The 16,006-nt window shown below is 42.4% G+C and overlaps 2 long non-coding RNA genes across 4 annotated transcripts; one reads left to right on the top strand and one right to left on the bottom strand.

Moving 5' to 3' along the window:
* Positions 1-4,108: 4,108 nt before the first annotated feature.
* LOC138965394 (uncharacterized) lies at positions 4,109-7,240 on the bottom strand. The gene is made up of 3 exons (XR_011455440.1): positions 6,243-7,240; positions 5,691-5,871; positions 4,109-4,579 (listed from the first exon to the last, which is right to left on the bottom strand). It is a non-coding gene; the product is annotated as an uncharacterized lncRNA (long non-coding RNA).
* A 4,138-nt stretch (positions 7,241-11,378) lies between these two features.
* On the top strand, positions 11,379-15,653 carry LOC138965393 (uncharacterized). 3 transcript variants are annotated; one of them, XR_011455439.1, is made up of 4 exons: positions 11,379-11,397; positions 12,088-12,219; positions 12,889-12,972; positions 14,822-15,653. It is a non-coding gene; the product is annotated as an uncharacterized lncRNA (long non-coding RNA). The 3 variants fall into 3 exon arrangements; XR_011455437.1 differs by lacking the exon at positions 11,379-11,397 and adding an exon at positions 11,484-11,554; XR_011455438.1 differs by lacking the exon at positions 11,379-11,397 and adding an exon at positions 11,573-11,726.
* Positions 15,654-16,006: the final 353 nt, after the last annotated feature.

Here is a 16,006-nt window from a genome sequence, read left to right as displayed (position 1 = left end):
GGCCCAGCTACAACAAGACCTCCATCGCCTAGCCGAGTGGGAGAAGAGCTGGGACATGCAGTTCCATCCTGCAAAGTGCAACACCCTGCCTGTTACGAGGAGCAGACGCCCACTACAGCCCTCTTACCAGCTCCATGGGCATACGCTGGAGACAGTGAAGGCGGTCAAGTACCTGGGTGTGACCATTCAGGGTGACCTGTGCTGGGACGACCATATTAACAACATCGTCAGCAAGGCAAACAAGACCCTGGGGTTCCTGCGGCGCAATCTGAAGATCTCATCAAGATCCGTGAAAGAGCAGGCGTACAAGGCCTTTGTCAGGCCTATCCTGGAGTACGCCTCGTCAGTATGAGACCTGCACACCCAGAAGAACATCGACAAGCTTGAGACCGCCCAGAGACGAGCTGCCCGATTCGTCTGCAACCGCTACCACAACACGTCAAGTGTCAGCCGGATGCTGGACTCCCTTGGGTGGCAGTCTCTGGAGGAGCGCAGGAAGCTTGCCCGCCTATCGATGCTCTACAAGATCACGAACAGCATCGTCCACTGTCCGGGCATCAAGTCGAAGCTGGCCCCCTTACCACCACGCCAGCGAAGAGGCCATTGCCAGCAGTTCAGCCTTATCACCTGCCGCACTCAGTATCGGAGTGCCGCTTTTCTACCCAGCACAAAGAAGGACTGGAACTCTCTACCAGCAGCTGTCTTCGAGGCCCGCACTGTCGACACCTTTGTGTCGCGCGCCTCGCACTAAACCAGTAGCCACTGTGACTCATGTCCCCTCCCCCCCCCCCCCATACTCCCCAACCTGTGAATTTTAAATGGACTTTTGGATGCTGGAAACGCTGCTTTCTTGGACTTGCGCAACATCCCATCAAGTGCCGAAGTAATCACTACTGCTGATTGTGGGCAATAATGGAAAGACAAGACAATCAGATGTACCGAATTACAAACAAAATGTCAAGTCATTTGAAACGTTAGTACTGCTGTTATGCGACATGTTAGAAAGAATTACAAAAAATAAAGATGTACCTTTTCCAAAGAAAACAGATTTTTTTTTTAAATATGCAGGCTTTACAAACATTAAAGCTTCAAATTACACTGAAATGTAATTCATAATCAACGACGGCTGCTCAGACCACTTGTTCAAACGCGTACAAACATTCTTGGGAAATGCTCTCTCAAAAGCCCTGCTCAGCAGCTAGCAGTTAAATGTTCAGCAGTGAGCTTGATGTGGGCTATTTGTGCTCAGCGCTGTGAAAATAGTCCACTTCTTAAAGATTACTTTCGCTTTGAAATCCTCATACCATCCATGTCTGATAAAATATGTACATGAAATTTGAGTATTTGGTTTATTTGAAGTTGAAAATAGCAACAAATTAAATTTGTTTGATGAGTCAGCTTAGAGTTAGACCAACCGACTATTTTAAGGACTCTTTCTGGCATGTCAAATAAAAGCAAACCTAATCTCTCGAATAACTTGATGTACTTAACGACATGTCTTAGCATAAATTACCAGACGTTTGAAGGCAATGCATTGAGAAATTTATTAAATGTGCTGGATTTCTTCTGATTACCCACTAAAATGGCCCCAGAAACCGCATTTTACGGCTTCTCAGAAGAATTACATACCGTTCATCATGCCATTACGCCATTGTTAGACAAGATATGTAAACTAAGCTGACTGTTTGGATGCATATTTAATTTTTCTTTCTAATAACATGCACAACAGGTTTCCTTTCAGCAGTTTTGATAGTATACTGTTCAAAAGAAGAAACGCATAGCTTGTAATATTTGGATAATTTAGTTATATGGCTACAAGGATATCCACCAAACTGCAGAAAATGTTTATCTGGTCGTCGACCTTTCGTCCATTGCCACAAGTGAGCTCTGCACGTGACGCATGCGTTATCAGTGGCTACAATGTCAAAATTGCTCATTTGGCATGACCACTCGTCATGCTTCAGTGTAATCTCGTGAAACTTGGGGAATATTGAGCTCTCACCATGTCTTCCAAAACCCATAAAAGCGGATTGTTCGCCACAAAGAAATCAGACGACAATTCAGCGACGAAAGATGGCCCGATTGAGCAGAGAAGACCGCCAAATTGCATTGGGTCGTTTACAAGCAGGCCAAAGTCAAAGTGCAATCGCCAGGCACTTCCACGTGTCCCAGATCACCATCAGTAGACTGTGGGTCAGGTTTCAAGCCACTGGCTCCGTTGCTGACTTGCCACGAGCGGGAAGACCAAGGGCGACAACTGCTGCTCACGACCGCTTCATACGGCTCCACCACCTCCGGAATCGTTTCCTGTCGGCCTCATCTTCTGTCCAGGCTCTCCCCGGGCCACACCGATTATCGGACCAGACCGTGCGGAACCGCCTGCATGAAGCTGGTTTGAGAGCTCGCAGACCTCACCCGCCGCCATCGCCAGAACCGAGTGCAGTGGGGCAACCAGCACCTTCGCTGGACCGTCCGGAATCACTGGAGACACGTGTGGTTCAGCGACGAGTCCTACTTCCTGCTCCAGCGACATGATGGTCGGAGGAGGGTCTACCGGAGAGTAAACGAACGTTACGCGCCCAACTGTGTGGATGAGGCACCCGTTCATGGTGGTGGAGGCGATCAATACCGCTGGAAGGAGCACCCTGGTGCACGTCCAAGGGCGCATAACTGCCCAGTGATACGTGGAGGAAATTCTGCGCCCACACGCCCTTCCTCTTCTGGCTGACCAGGATGCCATATTCCAGCAGGACAACGCTCGCCCGCACACAGCACGACTCACCACCCAGTTCCTCACCGACCACCATGTCCAGGTGCTTCCCTGGCCATCCATGTCGCCAGACATGAACCCGATAGAACACCTCTGGGATGAATTGGACAGACGTGTGCGCAGGCGAGAAGAAGCGCCGGCAAATCACCGCGATCTATTGCAGGCACTTCAGGAGGAGTGGGACACCATCCCACAGCAAGATATCCGGCATCTGATGCAGTCCATGCCCAGAAGGTGCCGGGCAGTTGTTGCTGCTCAAGGCAGTCACACCCCCTACTGACTTGACAGCCTCGGCACCCAATCGTATTGATTGACTGATTGATTTGAAGATGCAAATGAACTGTGTGTGCATTCAACTGTGTCCATACCAAATTTCAAACAAATAATCTAAATATTGGATTTTCTGTTAATTTTTTCGAAAAATAAAACAAATTTGGCAAGTAGCAACTATGCGTTTCTTTTTTTGAACAGTATATGTCGATTTTAACACGTTAAACTTGATTTTGCGAATTTGATTGTTGGGGATGCTAGTCTTGTAGGTTCTACTTTATAAACAGTACCTCGCGTAAACTAAATCTGTTTTCTATATATAACATAGGACAATGAATGGCCTTTTCAGTCTTATAATTGGTTTTACAATAAATGGCCTCATTAAAATGATCTGCCCTCAAACGCGTTTGCTTAGTTTGTTGTTGTTGACAGGTAGTATAGAAATAGAATATGAACGTTGGACATGTTTTAACTGCTAACTAATATTGACAAAACCACTGTATACTTCTGTGTCTGCAGACTGTTCCTGGCATAATTAATGTAAATGCTTAAAAAATTCCTTTAACCATTTTAAATATAAAATTTGTTGTTTTGTGCAAGGGAGGTTACACAGTGGCCACTACATACAGTGTTGGTAGTTGGCCCCTGAGCAAGCGTCAGCATCAGTGTTGGTAGTTGGCCCCTGAGCAAGCGTCAGCATCAGTGTTCGTAGTTGGTCCCTGAGCAAGCGTCAGCATCAGTGTTGGTAGTTGGCCCCTGAGCAAGCGTCAACATCAGTGTTGGTAGTTGACCCCTGAGCAAGCGTCAACATCAGTGTTGGTAGTTGGCCCCTGAGCAAGCGTCAACATCAGTGTTGGTAGTTGACCCCTGAGCAAGCGTCAACATCAGTGTTGGTAGTTGGCCCCTGAGCAAGCGTCATCATCAGTGTTGGTAGTTGGCCCGTGAGCAAGCGTCAGCATCAGTGTTGGTAGTTGGCCCCTGAGCAAGCGTCAGCATCAGTGTTTGTAGTTGGCCCGTGAGCAAGCGTCAACATCAGTGTTTGTAGTTGGCCCGTGAGCAAGCGTCAACATCAGTGTTGGTAGTTGACCCGTGAGCAAGCGTCAGCATCAGTGTTGGTAGTTGGCCCCTGAGCAAGCGTCAGTATCAGTGTTGGTAGTTGGCCCCTCAGAGAGTATCAGGGTCAGTGTTGGTAGTTGGCCCCTCTGCGAGTGTCAGCATCAGCGTTGGTAGTTGGCCCCTCGGCGAGTGTCAGCCTTAGTGTTGGTAGTCGACCCCTCAGCGAGTGTCAGCATCAGCATCAGTGTTGGTAGTTGGCCCCTCAGCGAGTGTCAGCCTCAGTGTTGGTAGTTGACCCCTCAGCGAGTATCACCATCAGTGTTGGTAGTCGACCCCTCAGCGAGTATCACCATCAGTGTTGGTAGTTGGCCCCTCAGCGAGCGTCAGCCTCAGTGTTGGTAGTCGACCCCTCAGCGAGTATCACAATCAGTGTTGGTAGTTGGCCCCTCAATGAGTGTCAGCATCAGTGTGTGGGTAGAGGTCCTTGAACAAGGAACAGCAACATAGTCATAAGAGCAGAAGGTTTCTTGTATTAAATGTTAGCAACAGAGCAGTTTCACCACATAATCTTACAAGAAAAAGAGAAGACAGTGAGTAATTCTAAAACTTGCTCTTATTCATACTACACTTAGCAAACCATTTTATCTGTACAAATTGTGTACTTTAAAAAAAAATCACTCCCGAATCATTTTGTTCAAACTTTCTACGCCATTAAAGGCACTTCACTTGGAAATGTGGCACACTCTTCCGCTGCTCAAAAAAGGATGCCCCAAAAATTGACCCGAAAAAACACAAAGTACCACTTAAAAATCGACTCAAGTTCAGGATAGACACAATAATAATAATAATGAAAATAGAACATTTATATAGCGCTTCTTCACAGCTCAAAGCGCTTTGGCAACGTTTACATACGTGAAGAAGAACATCAATTATCTGTCCAGAACAGGGTGTCTTCTTTGGTTAACTTTTGTACTTTGTGTTCTGCCATTACTGCTGATGCAGGTGTCAATCGCTTCAGCAGTAAAAAACATGAGGTCTTGCGTTAATTTAGAGGGGTTAAACAATTAAAAGAAAGCTCTGTATATCAGCAATGACTCAGTCCTTTAAAATGAATCAGACAAGGCTAACAATTCAGGAAATGGAACAAACCAACTGAATTACAAATTAGCACAATTTCTTGAAATCCCCTAGAGCATGTTCTATTCTCCTCACAATCTATGCCCCCCCCCACGTTAACAATAACAGCGTAAATACATGTTTTTAGTACTAGTAAATTACTAGTTATTGTCACTTAAGAATCAGTTTTGTTGATATCAAGGAGTAGTAAAATTTAAAGTCAAAGTTTCAGATAAAAGTTTAAAAAAGAAGTCAAACACTGAAACAGCATTCTTCTCACTCACTGTCCAGTTTTTGTGTGTGTCACTGTGTGTGAGAACAATACGTTTTGACATCTCTTTCAATGTGTATGCATACTACTACTATTACACAAGTTAGTACTATGTGATCCCAGAACGCCTCTTCTTTTGTTTTCCAAATGTTCTACAGAATTGTCAATGACTGAATGAGTATCATATTACAAGCATAACATATTTACCTGAAATGATGTCCAGTCTTTTCTTGCACACCACGTTCACTAAGACTTATGCTTTCATTGGCATTCCTCATTGTCTCTGCCCTTGCTTTGGTAACTGTATGTTAGTGTCCACGGGTAGAAGATGACACTGGAGGAGAGCATGGTGGTGCCAGACGATGCAGACGGTGATGAAGTTTATTCTCTGGTGATACAAGAAAGAAAATTATGAGCGTTTGCTGAATGTTTCAGTGTTTGCTTGTATGCATTTACAATTACCAGGTGAATACGCTGCACAGATCTGCAGTGCAGATGATACTTAGACAAGACTGTCAGCACAGCTACCAAGTCAAACTTACAACGAGCACAGTCAGTATATAATATGGTGCTGATTAACAATAACAACCCATTTAAGTTTCAAACATGCCTTTTCTGCTCTAATGTTTTCTCTCTCATGCAAGCTGTTTTATAACCTTGACATTTTCTGCAACAACATTCCCAAACACAATCTGAAAAGTAGCATGCCTTGAAAGGAACATTTGATCAATTATGCTTTAGATCTATTCCAAACATTACCTTTTTTCATCATGACAGGAAACAATGCTGACGTGTCTTGCTGACGTGTCTAGTTCACGTGTTGAGTTAACCTGCTTGGAGCACTGCTGTAGATATAGGGTGTGACTGAGTATTCAGGGTGTCAAGATGTAGCCAATGTCACCGTATATGAACAAGCCCAGAGGTGCTTGGATTGCAGGACACACCCAACTCTCATTTAAAATCATGGTACCCTTTTCACACCCTGGCCATAGAACAACACGACACACGGTCCAAAGATGTTCGTCACCAACTACTTCAATGCCTGTAGAAGCCGTCACGGCGTGGCATCCTTCCTTGTTGATATTATACTCGTGCTGTTTTGTTTCGTTGACTGACTGATAGACTGTTGTTCGAAAATGTGTGTAAACAGCACCACAAACACGCCGAAAAAGTGCACTACAAGTACAAGCTGCTCACGAGTACGTGTGGTTAGCCGCTTCCTGTCGGGTTCACACTCGTCGTGCAAGGCAGAATATACATTCGGTGGATGCAGCGAAGACTCGTTTCCTTGCTGATGTAGAATATGTCGCCGTGCATGGACTGACAGACATCAATCACGCAGAAAACGGTGCAATCATAGTCTTCGCGGGTGCTTGTAAGTGCTAAACTGCATACCGTCCACACTCTTGTCAACATATTTCAAAGAGGAGTCCATGCTTTGACAAATGAAAGCGTGCGGCACTCTCCTTATCGTCTTGGGCATTCCGCGGATCCGTGCGGTGACGAAAATGTGTTGATGGCGCATGTTATATCGCAAAATGATGCACGAGTCGAGTCGACTCACAGTCTCATTTACGGCCGCCATTTTTAGGATTAAAATTATCTCCCTTGCAAGTTGGGGGCGCTTCTGTCTGCTCTTACCTAACTTAGGGCTGGGGGGGGGCTGTCCTAAGATAAGAGCGACATAGGAGCGCTCTTTGGCCAAAGAGCGGTCCGTGAAACGCACCTATCTTAACTTTGCTCTTAACCCCATCTTGACCCCTTAAAGGCCAACATCCAAAAGAATTTTTCTCCTGGAGCGACCTAAACTTGAACCCGTCGCTATTCTTGCATGTCTGTTTACTTCGTGCTGCACGCAAAAATCGAGCGACTTCCTTGCCGCGTGGATTGACGAAGCTATTTTATTTTCGTGACTGAAAACACTGCAGTGGAGGCTGTCTGTGGAGGCTGCGTGCTATAATTAGCTGACCTGCTGCGCGAGCAGTCACTGCAGAGTTTTGAGATAACTTTGTAACACGTTTTATTTTATGCTCCTCAAGAATACAACTTTGGGCAACGTGCCACGTAAAACTACACGCAACAAGGATTCAGTAGGTACCAAACATGCCTTGGTCAGAAGTAGAATGTAAATGAATCTTTATAAAGAAGTAGGCTACTTCAAACGACAGCCACAGCCACGGTTGGGTTCACGGCATCAAACCGATGCGACTCTCCGTCATATCATACACGTAATCAATCAAATAGATGACTAATAAACATGTAAACTACATGTAAACGTCTATCGTCGGACATAAGAAAGTGGAGCTTCCCCCGGGCCTGTGCATGTGTTGTTCGTTGTGCGTGTGTAAATGTACACAACAAACTGACCACAAAACTGAGACAGACCTCTTTCGCTTCAGTCTTGCAGAATTTAAAGACGAATACAGGTAGAGCGTGCATTATACTAACTGTTTGGTAAAAGTATCAAACGTTTCTTTTTATAAATAAGTGGCAGGCTTACAGGAATACAAAGAGGCGCAAGTTGAAAGTAATGGATATATCTCTGGAAGATGCCATCAGTCCAAGTTGTCAAATGAAATCAAAGATGACAGAAACAGAAGTTTTCCATACAAATGTTGGTGTTTCAAAGGAAGTTTGCATTCTTTCAGATAATGATATAGACGAGGTGGCTGTTTGTTATGAAGTTTCAACAAGCCAACATTCAAATGATTTTACTTCATCTACAGATTTTTTAAATTCAGCACTTCATAACTGTCATTATGAACTTGGAATCAGAGAGAGACCGTCTTTCCATTGTCATTCATGCCATAGATTTTTGTTTCAGAATCAATGTTTCACATGGCGTTCACAAGAGAGCATGCGAAGTTTCCGACAGTCTTTAGGATTTGTAAAAAAGGCCGTGTTTTGCTGTACATGCAAAAACTACCTGTCAAAAGGAAAAGTGCCTAACAGATTGCAACAACATTCCTATTTTAAGCTCAGCCACACGCCGACATGGAAGTTCAATGGTACTTTCAAACTTTTTCTTCTCTTCGTCGTATTTAATTTCTTTCTATTTCATAAGTCGAGTGCATATGATTTCGGCTCGTGTTCATCGTGAGATGGACTTAGTTTCTTGTATTCTGTGGGTTCGACAGATTGACTAAATGTTGTAATTTCGCCTTACGCGACTTGTTCTCTTTCTGTTGGCAGCGTGTAATGCAGCTGGTTAGAAATTAGAGTTTTATTTTGCAAAGTGTGTACCAAAAGTTTGTCATGAGCTGCTTTAGGTTTGGGGTGTGGGTTGGTTTGATATTTCCTCCTTGCAGATCAAATCTGTATTCATTTTTGATGTTGTGTCTTATTTTGTGAAAGGAAACATGCAGACTGACTGAACGCATATATATATAATTATGTAACTCATAAACACATGGGTGTAGTTATGTTCAAGAACACACACACACACACACACACACAAACACACACACACACGCACACACACACATACATATACACACACACACATACACACACACACACACACACACACACACACACACACACACACACACAACTGTGTAGATGTATCGTACACCTGATATATTACTCAAACAAAATTGAAGTTCACGAAGAAATCGTTTTATTTCTGTGTCATTCAACATCTAGTTGAATCAGAAAAATTGAAACTGGTACAAATATTCAATAATGTTGCGATGTGGAAATGGACACGATATCGGAAAAGATAGACAACGGCAAGATCATTCAAGTATGTACATGCTTGTTGATGTCTACTTAGGCGATGCTCAGAACACTAGTTAGATCTTCCGAGATTAAACAAGTCGCGTAAGGCGAAAATACAATATTTAGTCAAGTAGCTGTCGAACTCACAGAATGAAACTGAACGCAATGCCATTTTTCAGCAAGACCGTATACTCGTAGCATCGTCAGTCCACCGCTCATGGCAAAGGCAGTGAAATTGACAAGAAGAGCGGGGTAGGTAGTTGCGCTAAGAAGGATAGCACGCGTTTCTGTACCTATCTTTGTTTTAACTTTCTGAGCGTGTTTTTAATCCAAACATATCATATCTATATGTTTTTGGAATCAGGAACCGACAAGGAATAAGATGAAAGTGTTTTTAAATTGATTTCGACAATTTAATTTTGATAATAATTTTTATATATTTAATTTTCAGAGCTTGTTTTTAATCCGAATATAACATATTTATATGTTTTTGGAATCAGCAAATGATGGAAAATAAGATAAACGTAAATTTGGATCGTTTTATACATTTTTATTTTTTTTTTACAATTTTGCGATTTTGAATGACCAAAGTCATTAATTAATTTTTAAGCCACCACGCTGAAATGCAATACCGAAGTCCGGGCTTTGTCGAAGACTACTTGATCAAAATGTCAACCAATTTGGTTGAAAAATGAGAGCGTGACAGTGCCGCCTCAACTTTCACGAAAAGCCGGATATGACGTCATCAAAGACATTTATCAAAAAAATGAAAAAAACGTTCGGGGATATCATACCCAGGAACTCTCATGTCAAATTTCATAAAGATCGGTCCAGTAGTTTGGTCTGAATCGCTCTACACGCACGCACACACGCACACACATACACCACGACCCTCGTTTCGATTCCCCCTCGATGTTAAAATATTTAGTCAAAACTTGACTAAATATAAAAATGACGATGATCTGTAAACAAACCAGGACAAGGAAAGAAAGACAAAACGTATTTGAAAACAAATCATACTATACAGATTGACAAACTGAAACTTTGAACTCTGTTGATATTTCACGGGAGATGAGGTATGGTGCAAACGTATATAATTATACTGACTACATTTTGTTACGTACTCATCAACAACAACAAAAACCGAAATAACCAAAGGCACACACACACACACACACACACACACACACACACTTTGCTGGTTTGCTGATATCACAGGAAACGAATGAACAATAGAAAGCGTGATGAATTCCTGGCCAGAAATCAGTTACAAAGACCTGAAAGTCTGCTGAAGGGAACTGGTTAATGTACACATTTGAACTGCTGTCAAAATTACTATGTAATACGATATTCGGGTTTTAAAATTGGAAGCACATTACAACCAATAATGATGTTTTTTGCTTCGGCATTGTAGCAATGTTCACTATTTACTAACAAAATAATGACGAAATAAACACAAAACCAAATCAGTGAGGCAGAGGGGACAAAAAGCCGAGCGGGTGTGTGTGTGTGCGTGTGTGTGTGTGTGCCTGTGTGTGTGTGAGCTAGTGTGTGTGTGTGTGTGAGTGTGTGTGTGTGTGTGTGTGTGCCAGTGTGTGTATGTGTGTGTGTGTGTGTAGAGCGATTGAGACCAAACTACTGGACCGATCTGTCGAACCCACAGAATACAACTGCACGCACTGCAGTGTTTTCAGTCACGAGAATAAAACAGCTTCGTCAATCCACGCGGAAAGGAAGTCGCACAATTTTTGCGTGCAGCACGAAGTAAACAGTCATGCAAGAATATCGACGGGTTCAAGTTTAGGTCGCTCCAGGAGAAAAATTCTTTTGGATGTTGGCCTTTAAGAGCTCCTAAGTTAGGATAAGAGCGGTATATGAAACTGGCCCCGTGAACACACGTGTTCAACAAGTGTTCCACAAGTGTTCCACTTCGTCTTTTAGTCATGCTCCGAATAAAATAATACATTAAAAATATTAGGACCATGAGCAGATTCGAACCCGAGACCTTCGCCTTGCCATGCCAGCGCTCTACCGATTGAGCTACGGAGACTCGTCGGGAACTAGCGTCGCTTAGAGTATATAATTTTTATACCCCCTAGACCGCTGCGGGACGTTTTTTTGTTTTTGTTTTTAATCGTGTTGTGCTTATATTTTTTCATCAAACATTTATTTCATCTGAGACATCTAATAAGCGGTAAGTATTAGCATTTTTATTTTTACAATTTAATAATGTTACTAATTGTCCCATCATGCTTCAGCTGGACCAAAAAAGAACGTTGACACTTTTAGATCTGTGGACCTTTCTGCGTTGTCACTGCGTTGATTTGGCTCAGGATTTCCGATTGTTATCTGTAAGTTGCTTGCTGAGATTTTGTATTAATTCATCTAAGCTTAGTCACTCGTATTTTTGTTGTAACATGTTCCTGTTACTTGTATCTGTGGACGTTTGAAGACAATTTCTCTAATTTTGCTGTCGCAACGGTTTCAGCTGATCAGTGGACCTTTTACATTAGTTCTGCGTTGGTAAATAAACTCTATAAAAAGTATTTCAATTTGATGTTGATTTTTTTATTCTGGTTGATGTGCTTGGTTTTGTGTTATTGTTATACTTGTATGTCCAGGGGTTCCTTATAATTATAATGGTGGTCCAGTGAACGATACCTTCCGCCTGTGGTCAGAGCAATACATTTGCAGATTTTCGGATTCTTCTTCTTCCTTGATGTACGATCTGCACGCTAGATAAAGTGAAGCGGTAGGCTAAAAACAGCATACATTAATGAACAACATTCATCATAATAGTGGCCAGGTTGATTGTGTGCGCAATTTAGAATAATTCTATGCATGCTTGGTTGTATTTGATTTCACAGATCTATCACACTTTCAGGGAACTGGGAAGCCGTTTGAGCTGATGTGCCCATGTGGCGAATCGATGTGGGCGTAACCTGCGGACATTTCTTCTGAATTGCACTGAGGATGAACAGGAGGCACTGACGGCAACCCAGACGTGTTTACCAAGGTACGCATGTCCTGCATTTGCATATAGTGTGTAGTTTTGCAGAGAAATATTGACTTTCAAATTGATCTGATAAGTTTTGTTTGTTTGTTTGCTTAACGCACAGCCGACTACGAAGGGCCATATCAGGGCGGTGCTGCTTTGACATTTAACGTGCGCCACACACAAGACAGAAGTCGCAGCGCAGGCTAGTCCTAGCACTAACCCCATAATGCCAGACGCCAGGCGGAGCAGCCACTAGGTTTCCAATTTTAAAGTTTTAGGTATGACCCGGCCGGGGTTCGAAGCCACGACCTCCCGATCACCGGGCGGACGCCTAACCACTAGGCCAATTGTGCCGGCGGTTGCGGAATCATTGATTATTCTATTTGCTGAAATACTCTGTTTCAAAATTAATATCTCCGTGCAAAACACACCAGACAGTCGCCAAACTCATATGTGGACACACACACACACACACACACACACACACACACACACACACACACACACACACACACACACACACACAGCCAGCCCCCTCTCCTTCCACATTTGACAGAAATCTAAATGTTGATACACAGTTTCACAATAAACAAAAGTATGAGAATCAGAACACTTGTCAGTGTTGCTACGATGTGGAACTTCAGTAAAATAGTGTTTGATTTCTTAACATGCATCTTGTGTGTGCAGGAACCATACTGCTTGGCTGAGGCAGTTCACTTTCTGGAGATGGAGCTAACAGTAATGCGACGAAACCTTGTGGATGCACTTCATGTAAGTTTAAGCTTTCTGTGGGATACAGCGCAGTTACATTTTGAGAATGCTGCCTTATTTTGCAGTCTTCTCCTTAAAAGGTGGAAAAAATATACATATTTTTAAGTTCAGTGAGTGCTGAGGCCTGCAATGATAAAATGTTTTCCTGAACTAAGTCTACTCAGAATTTCCATTCGTTATGGTAAAGTAGTGCCGTAAACACTGAAGCCAGCTTTAGTCAAAGCATGACCAACAGACAACACGCTGCTGATCCGATTGGATCTGCCATTGTATCCAACAATTTATGCAGGGAGCATTCAATATGACACCCTTTTGTTTTGAAAATATACTCATCGGAGTTAATGATTGATTGCGACAGTGATCGCTGGCCTCCAATGGTCGCTGACAAGGTGTTTTCCTTCGGTTCACGTAGGTTTAGCTTGAGATCACGTGAGTTAAAAGCGATCCGTTTGTAAGTTTTGGTTAGTTTGATCTAAATAATGAAATATTTTAGAAAATTATGATAGAAATTAGAATGCATTTTATATTAAAGAATGCATTCCATATCATAGAACACATTCTATATTTATAGAATGCATTCTATAAAATAGAAAACATTGTATAATATAGAATGCATTCAATCATACTTGTCATTTGCCCAGAAATGCATTCTTATGATAGAATGCATTCTTATGATAGAATGCATTCTCCATAAAGCGCCACAAAACTTCTACAGGCCAGCTCGGTATGGTCCCTGCTTCGAAAGCAGATGATCTACAAACACTCTCACACACAGCTCTCTCTGTCTCTCTGTCTCTGTCTCTCTGTCTCTGTCTCTCTCTCTGTCTCTCTCTCTCTGTCTCTCTCTCTGTCTCTCTCTCTCTCTCTCTCTCTCTCTCTCTCTCTCTCTCTCTCTCTCTCTCTCTCTCTCTCTGTGTGTGTGTGTGTGTGTGTGTGTAGTTCTGCTTTTCTTTGCGGGGCTGGCCTGTTGTAGTTTCGGGACATTATGCATATAAATTATAATGCATTTCAGGACGTTAAAGAACGCATTCTATCATAAAAAGCATTTTGGTATTTTGTGTAAATAGAATGCATTTTTATCATAGAAGGTAGTTCGGGACGTTATAGAATGCATTCTATAATATAGAATACATTACATAATAAATGATTTCCTTATATTTATAATTCATTATTTAGATCAAACCAACAAAACTTAGGTAGTTTCTTTACAAACGGATTACTAGAGGGTGCATTCAATATGACACCCTTTTCTTTGAACTAAAACTCATCGGAGTTCACGATTAATTGCGACAGTGATCTTTGGCTTCCAGTGATTGTTGACAAGGTGTTTTCCCTGGGTTCACATAGGTTAAGAACGAGTTAAGGAAAACGGGCGTGCTCAAGGCCTCGCCACATTAGCAGTACGGTTTACTGCTTACCTTATATAAACAATTTGTAGAGTGCCATTTTGAATTTTCCAGAGTGGCCACGCGCTAATGAAATCCTTGCGAAAGACCTATTTTAATTCTACTTTTTGTTCTTAGGGACAGACTCCTGCTTCAAGAGGGATTACTTTTTACATTCAGTCGTGTGTGCATGTGCGTGCATGCGAGTGTCATTGTGTGTTGGGAAGGTGAGAGCGAATTGGACGTGACGTATTTGTTCTCTGTTATGTGACCTATGCACGTTCTGGAATAAAAAAAAGTTTACCTGTAACTGCGATTGTTGGAGATCTGCTGACAGCAAGAAGAAGTCCACTATTAGTTAAGATTTACACTTCAGTGTTACCAATTAAGTACAAACGTTTAACACAAACCTGTTAAGAGTTGGAAATGCATCATGTTCTAAAACTCACTTTTATTTCGAACAGGATGTTCCGGACAGCGAGTTGAAAACTAAACCAAAGACCAAGGGCCTGGAATCCTCCCAACTCTGACGGGTGTTTTTGTTATCGGACTTTTGTGTGTGAACTTTCAAGATGGGGTTTACCAGAGCTCCGTTCATATTATTTAATAGCAACATATACCGAGCAACAAAAGAAACGCGACAAAATTCTGCAATGTTTGATTGACAAAATCTCGAACAATTATGGAGTTAGAATTATCAAACCACAACATTTTGATGAAGGCATGTTTGACACAGCTGTTGCGTGAGTATTTTGATGCTGCGATTGTTTCAACACACGGGACAAAACGAAGTTTTGGAGGTCTCGCTCAGTCAGCCTTCATCGCGTTCTCTGGCCACTGATCGGACACTGGTTGCTTCCAGTGATGTTCCTGGTATTGTCAGCGGCTGAATTGAATCGATGTCGAAGACGTTGTGGAAGGAAATTGCGATCTTGTCTTATTGGGGTAATGCGAAAAAATCTACCGCGTTGCATAACTGCAGTGCTTCCAATGTCACCAGAACATTGCAGAAGGTGATAAACTGTTGACACATGCACGTTTAAAGCACATGCCAGCGCTTCTGGATCACCCCCAGCTTTAAATCGACCTGGCATTTTGGTGGTGTTAATCTTGGCATCCTGGCTGTTTCAAAAGTGAGACTGGCAGCAAGCGTGCCATGGTCTCTTTTGGTTGCTAATGCATTAGTGAACACATCTCACACATCAGATTTCTCCTGCTCTACTTGCACGTGCTGCGAGCGCGCATTATGTGTTTTACGATAAACCTGCTTGTCCCGTGTCACAGCATCAAAATAATCACACAAAAGCAAGGTCAAACATGCCTTCATTAAACTTTTGTAGTTTAATAATTCTAACTCTATAATTGATGAAGATTTTGTCAATCAAACAATGACGAATTGTGTTGCTCGGTATATTATGTGTTCAACAATTCCTACCCCAGACCCGTTTGTTCTGCGACTGCTGCAGACATTTCTTTTTGTCAATTAAAAATGCTTCTTTGCTCACAAAATTTGATTTTAATGTCTTTCTGAATTGTATGACAGTGCAGGATGAAAGTGTTCCAAAAGTGTTCTAAAAGTGTTCCAAAAGTGTTCCAAAAGTGTTCTAAAAGTGTTCCAAAAGTGTTCCAAAAGTGTTCTAAAAGTGTTC

This window comes from Littorina saxatilis, linkage group LG4 (assembly GCF_037325665.1).
Source record: "Littorina saxatilis isolate snail1 linkage group LG4, US_GU_Lsax_2.0, whole genome shotgun sequence".
Classification (NCBI taxonomy): Eukaryota; Metazoa; Mollusca; class Gastropoda; order Littorinimorpha; family Littorinidae; genus Littorina; species Littorina saxatilis.
The sequence above is the reverse complement of the archived record's forward strand: the minus strand, read 5'-3'. Positions and strand labels throughout refer to the sequence as shown.